General features: G+C 38.2%; 1 non-coding gene across 1 annotated transcript; it reads right to left on the bottom strand.

The window, feature by feature from the left end:
* Positions 1–16,514: 16,514 nt before the first annotated feature.
* On the bottom strand, positions 16,515–16,621 carry LOC141583302 (U6 spliceosomal RNA). The gene has a single exon (XR_012515980.1). It is a non-coding gene; the product is annotated as a U6 spliceosomal RNA (small nuclear RNA).
* Positions 16,622–17,477: the final 856 nt, after the last annotated feature.

Here is a 17,477-nt window from a genome sequence, read left to right as displayed (position 1 = left end):
AGTAACAAAGAGATAGTTCTTAAATATACATTAACAAAATACTAGAGAATCATTAAATGCTAAATATTTGGAAAATATTTTCTCTATTAAGTAACCTACTTTTTAGACTATTTTATTAATATAAAATATACATGCACAGAAATGATAGAAAGTCTATGAAATACATGTTTTTAGATGGCTATGCCAGATTACAGATGGCCCCAAACCCTTTGATCTTTCTCCCACTGATCTCAATTAGATGATTACATATCTGTTTTCGATTCCAGACTTTAAGATACTGGCAGCTTTTTTCATTTCTTTTTTTGGAAAGCTTGCCTTAAGGGACGTCACCAGTCACCTGCTATGTATGTAGCCCAGCCTACCCTGATCACCCTGTTATGAGTAAGCTCAAATAGCCACGGGGATACACTACATGAAGAGATACACAGACACACTGACACGCACGCGTGCACACACACACACACACACACACACACACACAGCAAGAGTGAGAGCCGGAAGATGATCAATTAGCCCTCAATACTTCCAGACATCCCAATTGAAACAAGACATGTGAGTTAAGTAGGCTTTAGGTGATTCCAGACCTAACTACCATGTAACTGCAGTGCATAAAGGACTCCAAGATAGAATCAGCCTGCTAAGCCTGGTAAACCACGGAAGTATGAGACATAACGATAAAGTACTGTTTCTAATATCTAAGTTTGGGTGTGTCTTTTTATGCAAAGATAAATAAATGTATGAATTTTACCTTTTAAAAATCAGTTCTTCCTAAATTCTAACAAATAAAGTATTTGTTGTTGTTTTTTTTTTTTCACCATCACAAAGCACAATTTACTCCAAGTGTGCACGTTTGGTTCAACATTCCAAAATTCATCAGTGTTGTCCAACATTTAACAAACTAAAAAGGAAAGGAACATGATTACACCGCTTACGGAAGAAAAGCATTGGTGACATCCAATACCCATTCATGAATAAAACGCTCAGATTGCTTACACAATGCCTCTTCCAGGATTTCTTAATATGAGCAAACAACTGTTCTGATCAACGCAATGTAGCGTGCGACCCTTAGCCGGCTCAGGTCGTGGGGCAGGGCCGCCTTTGCGTTTTTCCTTTGGATCTGCCCCTCTTCTGGGTTCCTTCTCTAGAGCCAGGGGAAGGCCTGGGTCCTCTCCCTTTGGCTCCTCTTGCCGCATCAGAAACCTCACAGTCCTTCCCTTTCCAGAGAAGCTTCAGAGAGTGCTTGTTTGAGTTTGCTGGACCCAGCAGGGCACCAGTATATGGGGGTAAGCGCGGTGAGTCCAGTTTCCCCCGCTGTGACTGCTCTTCCCGCTCCTGCAGGAAAAGGCAATGCCCCGTTTGTCTTGTCCACGTGGGACTCCAAAGGGTCCAGAAAGGTGGTAAATCCTCTCAGAGTGGGCAAGGGAGGAGACAGAATATGGAAATGGGGCGGCAGAGGGGTGGAATGCCACGGAATTTCCTGACTGAAGGCTGTTATGAAGTAGGCCTCTGGGAGCGCGGCCCTCCAGTCTCTGGGGAGGGTAACATCCGACCAGTAGCTGGTGAGGTCCAGTCTTGTCCCTGACTGCATTGTAGGCCAAAAGCAGAAGGAGGCCGGCACTGTGGCCTGGCATCACTGACCAAGAGGTCTGCACATTCCCCCGGGTGGAAGCTCTTGGACTGCAGGTGTGAAGGAAATGCGGTCACCATTGCAGTAAGAAAAGCGACTAGGAAAAATGGTACCTTCTTCTCCAAACTTTTGTTGTTGTTGTTGTTTATTTTTTATTTTATTTATTTATTTATTTTTATTGCATTTTAGGTTTTGGGGTACACGTGACGAATGTGCAAGATTGTTGCATAGGTACACACGTGGCAGTGTGATTTGCTGCCTTCCTCCCCGTCGTCTATATCTGGCACTGAGACACTCTCACTCTGTCGCCCAGGCTGGAGTGCAGTGGCACGATCTGGGCTCACTGCGACTTCTGCCTCCTGGGTTCAAGTACTTCTCCTGCCTCAGCCTCCCGAGTAGCTAAGTTTATTTTGGATGTGGGGAGAAAAAGAGGAGAGACGAGAGAGAAAGAAAGAGATCGAGAAAGAGATTGAGAGAGAGTGATTTTAACATCTTCAAGCAAAAAGGGACTCTGCCTGTTGGCGGTCTTCTGCGACGTGAACCTGAAAATCCATCCAGACACTTTCAGTGAAAACCTTCTTTACCTCTTTGTCCCTCTTAGGTTGAAATCCACACTCCATAACCCTACTGAACAGGAAAATTACAGAAAGCAAATGTAAGACATTTCAGCATTGTAAAAGGTAAAGTAAAACTGCACTTCAAGAAGCATCAGAAGACCGACGAGGCAGAGAGGTGCAAGCTGAGTCTGAGCGGGCCGCCCCAGTCTTCCAGGGTTTCACACTCGGCCTCATGAAGGCATGGCTTGGCCTTCATGAAATAAATATGAGAAATAAAGGGAAATATGGTGTGCTCATATTTTCGAACAGCCAAGTGCCCTGAGACACAGCCTTTACTACGATACCTGCTAAAATTGGAAAGTGTGATGAACTGTTACTTAAATGGAGTCAGGTAGACTAAGAGACAGCGGCAGTGAAGGGCGCCCTTTGGGAGGAAGACATCGAGGTGCCGAGGCCCAGCGGCTCACGAGGAAAGAGCCCAGTCTGGGCCCCTCGGCCTGGGACAGGGCGGGCACGGGTGATCCTACGGTTCCTGGGAGGATGCAAAGAGCCAAGAATCCTGACTGCCAGCGCCGGGGGAAAAGTCCCCGACATGCGGTCCTCATCCCTGGACGCCCGGTGCTCTGATGCTCCAAACCCACCGGCTGCTGCAGCTTCTGGGAGCAGAGAGTGTCCGCTGGGATGATTCTGCAACCGGGTGCTCAGTTCTGGAACTGGAAACCCCACATCCTCCCGGGTTTAGACCCCAAATGTATTTATTAACAGTAAACATATTATTTAAAACATCTCCTTAGTGAGTAGAGAAGTTGATAGTTACAATATAATGTTGCCTCACATTGTAATCCCTCACATTTTAATTTTAACTGTGTCAGGCTTAATTTATGTCAGTTTTATGTATTGAAAACTGGACTCATTATAGACAGAATTCAGAGTTGACATGATATTTCCTCCAGGGCACAAGCTACTCTAAAGGACTAGATAAGGTTAGTTGACATACCTTTGATTTTTTGAAAAAATTCATATATTATTTTACTGTTTACTATTAATGAATACATGAGAGATACTGACTTAAAAGTCAGGAAAATGAATCTTTATTAAAACACCGAATTGTGTTGCAGATAATTTTCTAAGTACATTAAACATATTCAATTACTATGGACATCTGTTAACTTATGTATTATTACTTCATTAATTTTACAAATAATAAAATAGGCCTCAGAGTAATAAAGTAACTTGAAAAAGATCACACAGCTCATAGATAGTGATTTCAACACATATGCGGAGGTGGTTAGCCTAACTTTGAATGCTGCTTTAATCTCTATGTTTTACTCATCTCTAACTGGGGAAAGTGACAATAATCTACCTCACAGGACTGATGTGAGGTTTGAGGTATGAGAGCTCTGTAGAAATCTACATTTAAGTAACAGATTTCATTTGTGTATTCTTTCAGGAAGGATTAAATTAGTTAGAATTTCTTAAGTAATTGCAAGATAATAGGAAAAAACATATTAAACTAGTTACAGTGATAACTGAGCCCTCGATCAACAGTTTCTAGCCTTAGAAAAGTCATTTCCCTTTTTATTATTTCTTCACTTATAAACAAGAAACAACACCTACCTTCCCTACTTCATAGGTTGACAATACAGAATATGTAATATATATATGTACATGTACACACACACCACATAATGTATATTACATACAATTGAATAGTATATAATAGAGCAAATAATGAGAATATGAATATTCAAATATAAATGTTTATGATAAATACATAACATAGTATTTTAAATATAACTTATCTTGAGATGTGTCTGTTCATATCCCTTGTCCATTTTTTGATAGAATTGGGTTTGTTTTGTTTTGTTTTTCTCTTTGTTCTTGTTGTTTGCTTGCTTATTGATTTAAATTCCTTACAGATTCTGGGTCTCAGACCTTTATCAGATGCATAATTTGTGAGTATCTTCTCTCATTGTGTGGATTATCTGTTTACTTGTTGACAGGTGTCTTTTGCTGTGCAGAAGTTCTTTAATTAGGTACTACTTACTTGTTAATTTTTTAAATTTCAATTGCTTTGAGGGAATTTGCCAAGAGTTCTTTGCCAAGGACAATGTCAGAAAGAGTATTTCCCAGATTTTCTTCTAAGATTTTTATAGTTAGAGATCTTTAATCCATCTTGAGTTAATTACCGCACATGGTAAAATGTGAGTATCCAGTTTCTTTCTTCTCCCTATGGCTAGCCAGTTATTTCGGCATCATTTATTAAACAGAGAGTCTTTTCTCCATTGGTTGGATCAGGTGGTTGTAGGTGTGTGGCTTTATTTCTGGGTACTCTATTTGGTCCCGTTGGTCTACATGTTTGTTTTTGTGTCACCACCATGCTGTGTGGGTCACTTCGGCCTTGTAGTATATGTTCAAGTGGGGCAGTATGATGCCTCCGGCTTTGCTCTTCTAGCTTAGGATTCTTTGGGCCATTCTGGCTCTTTTCTGCTTCCATATGAGTTTTAGAATATTTTTTGTAATTAGGTGAGAAATTATGTTGGTAGGTTAATAAGAAATAACATTGAATCTGAAGATTGTATTGTAGTTCTCCTTCAAGAGCTCTTTCACCTCCTTGGTTAGCCACATTCTTGGGTATTTCACTTTATTTGTGACTGCGGTATATGTGACTGCTGTATTTTTTATTTGACTCTCAGCTTGCATGTTATTGATGTACAGAAATGTTACTAATTTCTATGCATTGATTTTGTATCTTGAAATATTATTAAAATCATTTGATATTCCAAGGAACCTTTTGGCAGAGTCTTTAGAATTTTATAGATATAGAATCATATCACAGCGAAGAGAGATAGTTTGACTTGTGTTCTTTCTGTTTGGATGACTTTTATTTATTTATCTTGCCCAACTGCTCTGGCCAGGACATTCAGTACTATGCTGAATAGGAGTGGTGAGAGTGGACACTCTTGCATTGCTTCAGGCCTCAAGGAAAATGGCTCATTGTTTGCCTGTTCGGTATGATGCTGCCTGTGGGTTTGTCATAGGTGGCTCTTACTGTTTTGAGGTATGGCCGTTTGATACCATGTCTATTAAGGATTTTATCAGTAAGTAATGTTGGATTTTATCTAAAGTTTTTCTGTGTCTATTGAGATTGTTATATGGTTTTGCCTTTAATTCTGTTTATGTGGCGAATGACATTTATTGATTTGCATATGCCAAGACAGCCTTACATTCCGGGAATAAAGCCCACATGATCATGACAAATTAGCATTTTAACATGTTGCTGGCTTTAGTTTGCTCATATTTCCTTGAGAGTTTTTGCCTCTATGTTTTTTAGGGATATTGACCTGAAGATTTACTATTTTGTTTTATCTCTACCAGATTTTGGTGTCAGGTAGATGCTGGTTTCTTAGAATGAGTTGGAGAGGAATCCCTCTCTCTCATTTTTTTGGAATAGTTTCCATATGATTAATATCAGTTATTCCTTGAACATCTGGTAGAATCCAGCTGTGAATCCTTCTAGTCCAGGACTTTTTTAGTTGGCAGTTTTTCTATTACTGATTCAATTTTAAAATTTGTTACTCTCTTTTTCAAGTTTTCACTTTCTTCCTGGTTCAATGTTGGGATGTTGTATGTTTCCAGAAATTTATCTATTTTCTCTAGATTTTTTAAAATTTGTCTGCATAGAGGTGTTCATAATAGTTCCTAAGGATCTTTTTTTATTTCTATGAGATTGGTGGCATTTTCATCATTGTCATTTCTTATTGTACCTATTGGTTCTTCTCTCATTCTTTTTTGTTAAACTAATCTAGTTAAAGCTACCTATTCCTGATGTGTTGTTATAGTTGCAAAAAGAAAGGAAATACTGCATATTAACTTCTAAGTTGATTAGCTGATTGGAGAATGTAAGGATTTATAACTTTATATTATTATTATTATTGTATCTAATTATGTTCCATCCTGAGAGTTGTGGTGAGAAACCTTTAGAGTAATAATATTTTGGCTTTTTCTGGTGTTCTGCTTTGGCTTCTTATTTCTTACATTGCTTTGTGCAGTCAGACAGAGAGTGCCAATGAACTAACTATGGGAGTTGATGCCATTTGATAACTACAAGGCATGCTTCATAACAGAGAGGTTATTATAAAAGCAGAAAACAAATGCCTTCTAAGAAGCTAAGTATAGTTAATTAAATTTTAAAACTGCTTACAGTATGTCATTGCAATGGAACTGAGAAGCCAAATGGTATTTAGAAATCGTTGCTTGGGCCCCAGGCACAGAACATTTTAAAAATTCCATAATATAAGAAGTATTCTCATTCAAAGTATGATAAATATATCTTTGTTCACTTGTAAACTGAGTGGTTGGTGTGAAATCTTTGTTCAAACATTTAGACTGTTCTGTGGACTAAAGGGGAAAAGGTTATGGGCATAGATCAAATTAGTGAAGATGTCAATTTGTGAAGCTGAGAGCTAGTAATAGAAGACTGCCGATTCTGGACACATCACCAACTGTCAGCATTTGTTCTAAAATTTTTGTATATAAATAGCAGTCTAAACTCAACATTACTTATAAGGGAGTCATCCATAAGAACTCTGTAGTTCAGATCTATTATCAGCTATTAGTTAGAAAACAGAGGTTTCTGCCTGAACAACTTAATATAAGAAAATAATTCATTATTATTTTCTCATATCTCTTATAACTCCTGCTTCATATTGGTTACTTAATAAATAATGATAATAATAAAGATAATGATTAATGATAAAATTGATAGCAATAGCTACTTTTTATTGGTCACATATCGAGTGCCAGGAACTCCAAAAACATTACCTTATTTAATTCTGAAACACACTCTACAAAGGTATTATTTATCCTTTTCTTATTGTGAGAATAGTAAGATATAAAGAAGTTGAGTAGCATACCAAAAGTCAAATAATTATCATGTTAAAATCACCAGATTTAAAAAGAAACATGCCTCTAAACCCAAGTTTCTTCTTCTCCCCAAAAATGTAAACTCTACCCACACAATAGTCCACTCCTCACAAGCTCTTTTCCTCTGAGTAGCAGTGCCCTCCAGGTGGCTTTCAGGGAAAAGTTTCTTTTAAGAAGTCACTACTCAAACACTTGTCCATGTTGCCTCTTGTGGTCTGTGCCTGGTCAATTAGAAATAGGCATGTACTTCTTGTTGCCTCCTCTTAACAATATAGTAACTCATACTTCTGTTTGCTTATCATTTATTGCAAAAATTTGAAAACACTGCTTGTTTTAGTTTCAATAAAATTTTCTTTAAATTTCATTTGACCTAAAAAGGAATATCACAGTGAAATGTTTGTCAGCCCCAACTATTCCACACATTTATCGCTGTCAGCAACAGTGATAAATGGACATCAGGTGGGGACAGTAAGAGCAACAACTACTGGATCTATTTTGTGTATTTTTAGGTGTTGTGGGTGATGTTTATAAATAAAAAAAACTCTCTAATTGCCTTTAAAATAATGAATGCTTAAATCAAATTAATTTTTTCAGAAAAATAAAAACTCTAATACCTTTTACTTCACATGACTTTAGTAATATTTGAGAAATAAAGACAGTTTTAAAGTTTATTGGTAAAATAAAGACATTAGCTCTAAATTAGGCAGGTCAGATATTAGGTTTGTAAAATGATTTAAAGTAATAAACTGCTTTTTTTGACTTTTAAAATTTGTTCAACTTACCTGCTTTGGAGTCACTAGATTCTAGGTAAGGTCTGAGAACATGTGGAGTTAGTCGTGCTCCCTGGCTATGCTTGAAAAAGTCAGACTTTATATGCACTTGTGTCTGGTGTCCTAGGCTCCATACCTAGTACAAAATTAAAATAACTTACCTGACAGGTGTTTCACCAAAAAAAAAAAAATTACTAAGAGCTAACATTGTTTTTTTTTTTATTTTTTTATTTATTTTATTTTATTTTTATTTTTATTTTTTTTATTGCATTTTAGGTTTTGGGGTACATGTGATGAACATGCAAGATTGTTGCATAGGTACACACATAGCAGTGTGGTTTGCTGCCTTCCGTCCCATCACCTGTATCTGTAAGAGCTAACATTGTAACATATAATTAAGACTACTGAAAAAAGTTTTACATGGAAGCTTTGTGGAAAAAGTGAAATGTGCTTTCAGTAAAACATTATAAGGCATTAGAATGTAAATTTTTGCTTCATTCAGAAGGTTAAAAATTGTTTTGACTTAAATAGAATGAAGCTAAAGGTTTGAGCAAGTTGTGGAAGGTTTGTGAACTAGTCATCTTGTAAAAGAAAAACCGTGTGAACACACTGGCTAAATTTAAAGGAGTATTGTTCAGTTTTTCCATAAATTGAACATTGGAATAAAAACACAACAGGGTTTTCTTAGAGTACTAATTTTGCTTTAATACAAATTTGTAAAAGGTTATCAAAAGCTTATAAGAATTTCAACTTATAGTCAAACTGATGAAGACTGGATGAATTCATCTTTAAGGTTTTATTAAAAATTTGAGTTGACATTAACAGTACACTAATGCAAGAGTGAAATTTGGCTTTCTTTCTTGAATATGATTTTAACATAATATTAAAGAATAAAAAATATTTTTGTCTCTCCTCAAATTACAGGAAAAAGAAGGGAAAGACACACATTGCTTGAAAAGCTGAGTCTTCTATCAATGAGTAAAGGCTTTTGCCTTTAAACATTTTTTGAGTTACCATTTTGGCTAAATGAATGACTTACTGTGACCTGGCATTCCATTTTATATCAAATGTTTTAGCCCTTTAGTATATTTATATCAATATTAATATATTTGATACACTTCCCCAAAACCAATTTTATCTTCAAAATTAAGTCTTTTTGACTTCTTAATTTGGAATGCACAAGAGGGCACTGAAAAATCCAAAAGAGAAGTATATGGAATTATTTGACATGTTGTTACATGAGGAGCACTGTCAAAATAAGAAATATTTGACTTTCTTCGGATTGTATTCTAGGCAATGTTAATATATGTTTGTAAATTGTATGAAATTCCTAAAATTCTAATATGCCAAAATATGTGCTATCAATTATATTGTTTCCATGATAAATTGTAGACCACAGAAATGAACAAACTTTCTTGTCAATCATGTAACTATAACTATTTAACATCATTTCCACACTTAACTGCTTAATACTGATGCAGTTTCTGAAAACTTCACAAGCACAAAATGTCCTAGAATATGGTGTCTTTTAGGAGGTTCCCGAAATAATGGAAAGACCACGAAAAAGAGCTCTTGAATACAGATTTCTGGAAACTTTAGAATCACATCCTTTGTCAAATTATCCCAAATACTTTAAGGACTGTGTAAGATTTCCTGGAATTTTAATAAAAGTCTTACTTGTTTTTAAAACTCCTACCCAAGTAGAAGAAAACTTAATTGAATACCAAGAAAACATTTTGTCAGACTGTCATTCTAAATCAGCCAATACTGAAACTGTTTATATATGCAATTTGAACGAACTCCATGGTATAAGTCAAGTTACCTATGACAACCCATCAGTTACAACTACTATGAACTTAAATTGGAGAAACAACTGATATTTAAAGGAATATAAGTTCAATGTTAAGCATGGACTCACGGAGAACCAAGACAGCTGCCTTGTCCTTCCTGGGTCCGTACTCAAAGTTTTTCTTAAAGGAGAACTACAAACCTTTGCTCAAAGAAATATGAGATGTCACAAACACATTTTAAAAATCCATGCTCATGGATACAAAAAATCAATATTATAAAAATGGCCCCATGGTTCAAACTAATTTATAGATTCAATGCTATTCCTATCAAGCTACCATTTACAATTTCTTCACAGAATTGCCAAAAACTACCTTTAATTTCATCTGGCATGAAAAAAGAGCCCGCATAGCAAATCAAAAAGGACAACACTGGAGACATCATGCTACCTGACTTCAAACTATACTACCAGACTACAGTAACCAAAACAGCATGGTACTGGAACCAACACAGATATATAGAGCAATGGAATGGGACAGAGCCATCAAAAATAATGCCACACAGCTACAACCATCTGAACTTTGACAAACTAGACCAAAAATACCATCGGGAATGGATTACCTATTTAATAAAAGGTGTTGGGAAAACTGGGTAGCCATATACAGAAAACTGAAACTGGACCCCTTACTTACACCTTATACAAAAATTAACACAAGATGGATAAAAGACTAAAAGTGAAGACCTAAAATGATAAAAACCCTAGAAAAAAACCTAAGCAATACCATTCAGAACATAGGCATGGGCAAAAACTTTATGACTAAAACACCAAAAGCAATGGCAACAAATGTCAAAATTGACAAATGCTTCTGCACAGAATTAAACTAAACTAAAAAGCTTCTGCACAGAAAACTAAAATGAAACAAAACACAACTATCATCGGAGTGAATGGGCAACCCACAGAATGGGAGAAAATTTTTGAAATCTATCCATCTGACAAAGGACTAATATACAGAATCTACAAAGAACTTAAATTTACAAGAGGCCGGGCGCCGTGGCTCAAGCCTGTAATCCCAGCACTTTGGGAGGCCGAGACGGGTGGATCACGAGGTCAAGAGATCGAGACCATCCTGGTCAACATGGTGAAACCCCGTCTCTACTAAAAATACTAAAAATTAGCTGGGCATGGTGGCGTGTGCCTGTAATCCCAGCTACTCAGGAGGCTGAGGCAGGAGAATTGCCTGAACCCAGGAGGCGGAGGTTGTGGTGAGCCGAGATCGCGCCATTGCACTCCAGCCTAGGTAACAAGAGCGAAACTCCGTCTCAAAAAAAAAAAAAAAAAAAAAAAAAAAAAAAATTTACAAGAAAAAACCAACTCCATCAAAAAGTAGGCAAATAATATAAACAGACACTCCTGGAAAGAAGACATTTATGAAGCTAACAAATATATGATGAAAAGCTCATCATCACTTGTCATTTCAGAAAAACAATAATTTAAAAAGTCACTGTAATCCCAGCACTTTGGGAGGCTGAGGCGGGTGGATCACAAGGTCAAGAGATCGAGACCATCTTGGTCAACAAGGTGAAACCCCGTCTCCACAAAAAATACAAAAAATTAGCTGGGCGTGGTGGCTCATGCCTGTAATCCCAGCTACTCAGGAGGCTGAGACAGGAGAATTGCCTGAACCCAGGAGGGGGAGGTTGCGGTGAGCCGAGATTGTGCCATTGCACTCCAGCCTGGGTAACAAGAGCGAAACTCCATCTCAAAAAAAAAAAAAAAAAAAAAAAGTCAGAAAACAACAGATGCTGGAGAGGATGTAGAGATGTAGGAAATCTTTTACACTGTTGGTGGGAGTGTAAATTAGTTCAAACATTGTGGAAGACAGTGTGGTGATTCCTCAACGATCTAGAAATTGAAATGCCATTAGACCCAGCAATCCCACTACTGGGTATATACCCACAGGATTATAAATCATTCTACCACAAAGACATATGCACACATATGTTTACTGCAGCACTGTTCACAACAGCAAAAACTTGGAACCAACCCAGATGCCCATCAATAATAAACTGGATAAGGAAAATGTCACACATATACACCCACAGCCATGAAAAAGAATGAGTTCATGTCCTTCTCAAGGACATGGATGAAACTAGAAACCATTATTCTCAGCAAACTGACACAAGAACAGAAAACCAAATGCCACGTGTTCTTACTCATAAGTGGGAGTTGAACAATGAGAGTACATGGACACAGGGAGGATAATATCACACACCGGGGCCTGTTGCGGATGGTCCTAGGGGAGGGATAGCATTAGGAGAAATACCTAAGGTAGATCATGGGTTGATGATAATAATAATAAAAGAAATATGCTTTTAATTATAAAGCTCTTAAAGAAAATCCTTTTGAATCTCTTACTACCACATCATAGCTGGGACAAACTGCTGCTATTTAAAAAGTAACAAATATCAAACCAGAAAGAATTAGATTTAGGAACCAAACTCAGGTTGCTGTAGGGAACAGGGCAGAATCTTAGGATTGGAAGGTCACCACTGCTCCTTCAGTTTGGCCTTGGCTGATAAAAGATGGCCTAATGTGGACAGAAACTCTTAGGTTAAAAAAAAAAAAAGAAGAAGAAATTTCTACAAACTAGAAAATACATACTTGGCAGCTACAAGAGTTTTAGCCAATTCAGATGACTTGCTTCCCAAAATTTGGAACATTCCCTTGGATTTGACCAAGTCAGAAAGATATGGTCATACTTGATGAAAGAAAAGTGAAATAAAATCTCAAACATAAATAAATAAAAAAAGTTAAGCAAAATTAAAAAATGCACAATAAATATGATTACTGAGTGTCTTAATGTTAAGGAGAAATTAAAACTAAGTGGTTGGTAATCTTAACTTTTGGTCATTAAGGAAAAATTTTAAGACAAATCTCTAATTTAGCCACTCACCTGGAAATAAGGCTCAGGCTGATGACTGTTCTCTACCATCTTAGAAGAAGTAGGAAAAAATTCACACTCACATTTCCTGTCAGAAGCAAGCTGAAACTCAAGAAAGGAAGTGCCTGCTCTCCACCATCATGGAAGCAGAACAACTTGTCTTCCTTACCGGAAATAAGAAAAACTTCACAAAAGGAGCTGTAAAGCAAAATCAACCTTACCTCTGAACCAAATTTTGGGAGATCTGGGACTCTCCAGGGGGCAGAAGCTCCCAAACCTCAGCAAATCATCTATCCCATTGGTTTGAACAATAGGATAGCCCAGGTTGGTATCAAGCAATAATGACATTTATCAAAGGTCAGGGCCACATTGGTAATGTCCTTCTCTATTTTTTTTTTTTTTTCTTCTGAGGTAGAGTCTCACTCTGTTGCCAGGCACCAGACTGGAGTGCAGTGGTGCAATCTGAACTCACTGCAAGCTCTGTGTCCTGGGTTCAAGCAATTCTCCTGCCTCATCCTCCCAGGTAGCTAGGACTACAGGACCATGCCACCACGCTCAGTTAATTTTTTTTTTTTTTTTTTTTTTTTTTTTTGTATTTTTAGTAGAGATGGGGTTTCACCATGTTGGTCAGGATTGGCTTGTACTCTTGACCTCATGATCCACCCACCTCGGCCTCCCGAAGTGCTGGAATTACAGGCTTGAGCCACCGTGCCGGGCCCATGTCCTTCTCTTTTTATCTGTATTCGTATAGCCTGTTTTGTCAGAAACCAGGATTGCAACACCTGCTTTTTTCTGTTTCCCATTTACTTGAAGGATTTTTCTCCATTCATTTTGAGCCTATGTGTGGGAGTTCATGTGAGATGGGTCTCTTAAAGACAGCATACTCAAATGAGTCTTGGCTCTTTATCTATCTTGTCGCCCTATGTCTTTCAATTGGAGCATTTAGCCCATTTACATTTAAAGTTAGCAATGATATGTAAGTATTTGATCCTGTCATCATGCTCCTAATTGATAACTTCAGAGACTTGTGTACGTGGTTTGTTTTTTTAGCATCACTGGTCTGTGTAATTCAGTGCATTTTTGTAGTGGCTGGTGATGATCTTTTCTTTCCATATTGAATTCTACTTTCAGGAGCTCTTGTAAGATAGATCTGCTGGTAATGAATTCCCTCAGCATTTGCTTGACTGAAAATGATCTTATTTCTCCTTCACTTATGACACTTAGTTTTGCTGGACTTGAAATTCCAGGTTGAAATTTTTTTCTTTTTCTTTTTTTTTTTTTTTTGAGACGGAGTTTCGCTCTTGTTACCCAGGCTGGAGTGCAATGGCGCGATCTCGGCTCACCGCAACCTCCGCCTCCTGGGCTGAGGCAATTCTCCCACCTCAGCCTCCTAAGTAGCTGGGATTACAGGCACGCACCACCATGCCCAGCTAATTTTTTGTATTTTTAGTAGAGACGGGGTTTCACCATGTTGACCAGGATGGTCTCGATCTCTCGACCTCGTGATCCACCCGCCTCGGCCTCCCAAAGTGCTGGGATTACAGGCTTGAGCCACCGCGCCCGGCCTTTTTTCTTTAAGTAGTTGAATATCTCTTCTGGCTTGTGGGGTTTCAGCTGAGTAGTTCACTGTTAGTCTGATGGGATTCCTTTTGTAGGTGACCTTGTCTTTCTCGCTAGCTGCCTTTGACAAGTTTTGTTTCATTTCGATCTTGGAGAACCTGATGATTATGTGTCTTAGAGATGTTCTTCTTGTGGCATATCTGAGGTTCTCTAGATTTCCTGAATTCAATGTTGTTCTGCCTGGCTAGGTTGGGGAAATTCTGATGAATGATATTCTGAAATATGTTTTCCAATTTGGTTACATTTTTTGTCATCTCTTTCAGGTACATTAATATGGCATATATTTCACCTTTTTACATAATACTTTATTTCTCAAAGGTTTTGTTCATTCCTTTTTATTCTTTTCCCCCATTCTTGCCTCTTTTCTTTCAGAAAGCCAGTTTTCAAGCTCTGAGACTCTTACCTTTGCTTGATCTATTCTACTAGGTGGTCTTGCACATGAGATGGTGCTGGTCTGACCTCAGCACTCCTTAGTCTGCTTGCCTCTCCCAGGACCCCAGCCTGGCTACACCTGCTTACAGGGCACCCTTGGGTGCCCACACACATTACAAAAATTTTTATAAGGCAATCACACACAATTACCATGTGGCTGCATTATAAAAATTCATGTAGTGTGCTTTTCAGCTCTATCACATCAGTTTATTCTTTTTTTAAAAGCTGTACTTCAGGTTATAGGGTACACATGCAGATCATGCAGAATTGTTGCATAGGTACACATATGGCAATGTGGTTTACTGCCTCCATCCAGTCACATACATCTGGCATTTCTCTTCAGGTAATCCCTCCCTGACCTTCCCAACCCCTGGTGTCCCCCTGTTGGCCACCCCCAAAAAGACCCCAGTGTGTGATGCACCCCTCCCTGTGTCCATTTGTTATCATTATTCATCACCTGCATATGAGTGAGAACATGCAGTGTTGGATTTTCTTTCTTCTGTCACTTTGCTGAGAATGATGGTTTCCAGATTGATTCATGTCCCTACAAAGGACACAAACTCATCGTTTTTTGTGGCTGCATAATATTCCATGGTGTATGTGTGCCACATTTTCCTTGTCCAGTCTATCGTCTCTGGACATTTGGGTTATTTTCAGGTCTTTGCCATTGTAAACAGTGCCACTGTGAACATACGTGTGCATGTGTCTTTATAATAGAATGATTTATAATCCTTTGGGTATATACCCAGTAATGGGATTGCTGGGTCAAATGGAATTACAATTTCCAGGCCCTTGAGCAAGTGCCACACTGCCTTCCACAATGGTTCAACTAGTTTGTAATCCTAGCAACAGTGTAAAAGTGTTCCTATTTCTCCACATGCTCTCTGGTATCTGTTGTCTCCAGATTTTTTAATGGTCACCATTCTAACTGGCATGAGGTGATATCTCAATGTGGTTTTGATTTCTCTAATAACCAGTGATGATGAGTATTTTTTCACATGTTTATTGGCCTCATATATATCTTCTTTTCAAAAGTGTCTGTTCATATCCTTTGTCCACTTTTGAACCGGTTTGCTTGTTTTTTTCCTTGTAAATCTGTTTTATTTCTTTGTAGATTATGGATATCAGCCATTTGTCAGATGGGTAGATTGCAAAAATTGTTTCTCATTCTGCTGGTTGCTGGTTCACTCTAATGATGGTTTCTTTTGCTGTACATAAGCTCTGGAGTTTAATAAGGTCCCATTTGTCTATTTTCCTTTTTGTTGCCAATGCTTTTGGTGTTTTAGTCATGAAGTACTTGCCTACACCTATGTCCTGAATGGCTTTGCCTATTTTTTTTCTAGATTTTTTTATGGCATTAGGTCTTATGTCTAGATCTTTAATCCATCTGGAGGTAATTCTACTGTAAGGTATCAGGAAGAGGTCCAGTTTCTGCTTTCTGGACACTGGTAGCCTGTTTTCCCAACAACAATTATTAAACAAGAAATCCTTTTCCCATTGCTTGTCTTTGTCAGGTTTATCAAAGATGAGATGGTTGTATATGTGTGGCATTGCCACCAGGACCTCTGTTCTGTTCCATTGGTCTATTTCTCTGTTTTAGTACCAGTACCATGCTGTTTTGATTACTGTAGCTTTGTATTATAGTTTGAAATCGGGGAGCATGATGCCTCTGGCTTTGTTCTTTGTGCTTAGCATTGTCTTGGATATCCACACTCTCTTTTGCTTCCATATGAAGTTTAAGGTGCGTTTCTCCATTTCTGTGAATAAGATCATTGGTAGCTTGAGGGGGACAGCATTGAATCTATAAATTACTTTGGGTAGTATGGCCATTTTCAAGATATTGATTCTTTCTACAAATATGGAATGCTTCATGAATTTTTAGGTCCTCCTTGAGCAGGGGCCATGCTAATCTTCTCTGAATCATTCCAATTTTAATATATGTGCTGCCAAAGTGAGCACCAGTAATGTTGTTTATACTTGATATATTGCCTGTTAGCTCCTGCGATGTTTTACAATGATTTTTGGCCTCCTTGCATTGGATGATGACATACTTCTTTCACTTAGTGAACTTTGTTTCTACCCACATTCTGAATTCTACTTGTATCATTGCATACATGTCAGCCTCTGGCCAGTTCTGAAAACTTGAACAGGCTGAACAGTTGATGTAATCATCTGGAGGAAAGAAGGCATGCTGACTTCTTGATTTTCAGTGTTCTTGCACTGATTCTTCCTCATCTTTATGAGCTTATTCACCTTCAACCTTTGAGGTTGCTGACCTTTGCACAGGATATTTTTCTTTTATCATATTTGATGATCTTGAGGGTTTGATTGTGGTTTAAAGTAGAATCAGGCAGCTGCCTTTGGTTTTGGAGGATTTTAGGGGGCCAAAATTCACCTCTCAATTCCTGGGCTGTGTGCTTTAACTCTGGGAAACTTATATTGGGTCTCAACTTTGTTCTCTGGCTCCTCAAAGTTTGGAGTATACTGCACTGAAGGCAGCAAAGTGGGGCAGCTGTGGCAGAGTGTTAGCAGATGCAAAACTGCCTGCTTCCCTGTTGGCATTTGCCCAGTGGTGGAAGTGGTGGACGCAAGACAGCTTGGTGGCGGCCAGAATACCCCTTCTCTGTGTGCTGTTGCATTGGAGGTAGTGTTGGTTCAGGCTGGGGTGCTGGCCTGTGCATGTCTGGGTGCTGTCTCTGTGACCCCCTAAGCAGCAACGACCACTCAATGTATATTAGCACTCCCTTTTCGTGCACAGAATTAGCACAAGGAGAAGGTGTTGGCAGAGGTTGTGATTTTGTTCCTCTGCCTACCA

The sequence above is a fragment of the Saimiri boliviensis genome, assembly GCF_048565385.1.
Source record: "Saimiri boliviensis isolate mSaiBol1 chromosome 19 unlocalized genomic scaffold, mSaiBol1.pri SUPER_19_unloc_2, whole genome shotgun sequence".
Classification (NCBI taxonomy): domain Eukaryota; kingdom Metazoa; phylum Chordata; class Mammalia; order Primates; family Cebidae; genus Saimiri; species Saimiri boliviensis.
This window is presented reverse-complemented; position numbering and strand designations above follow the sequence as displayed.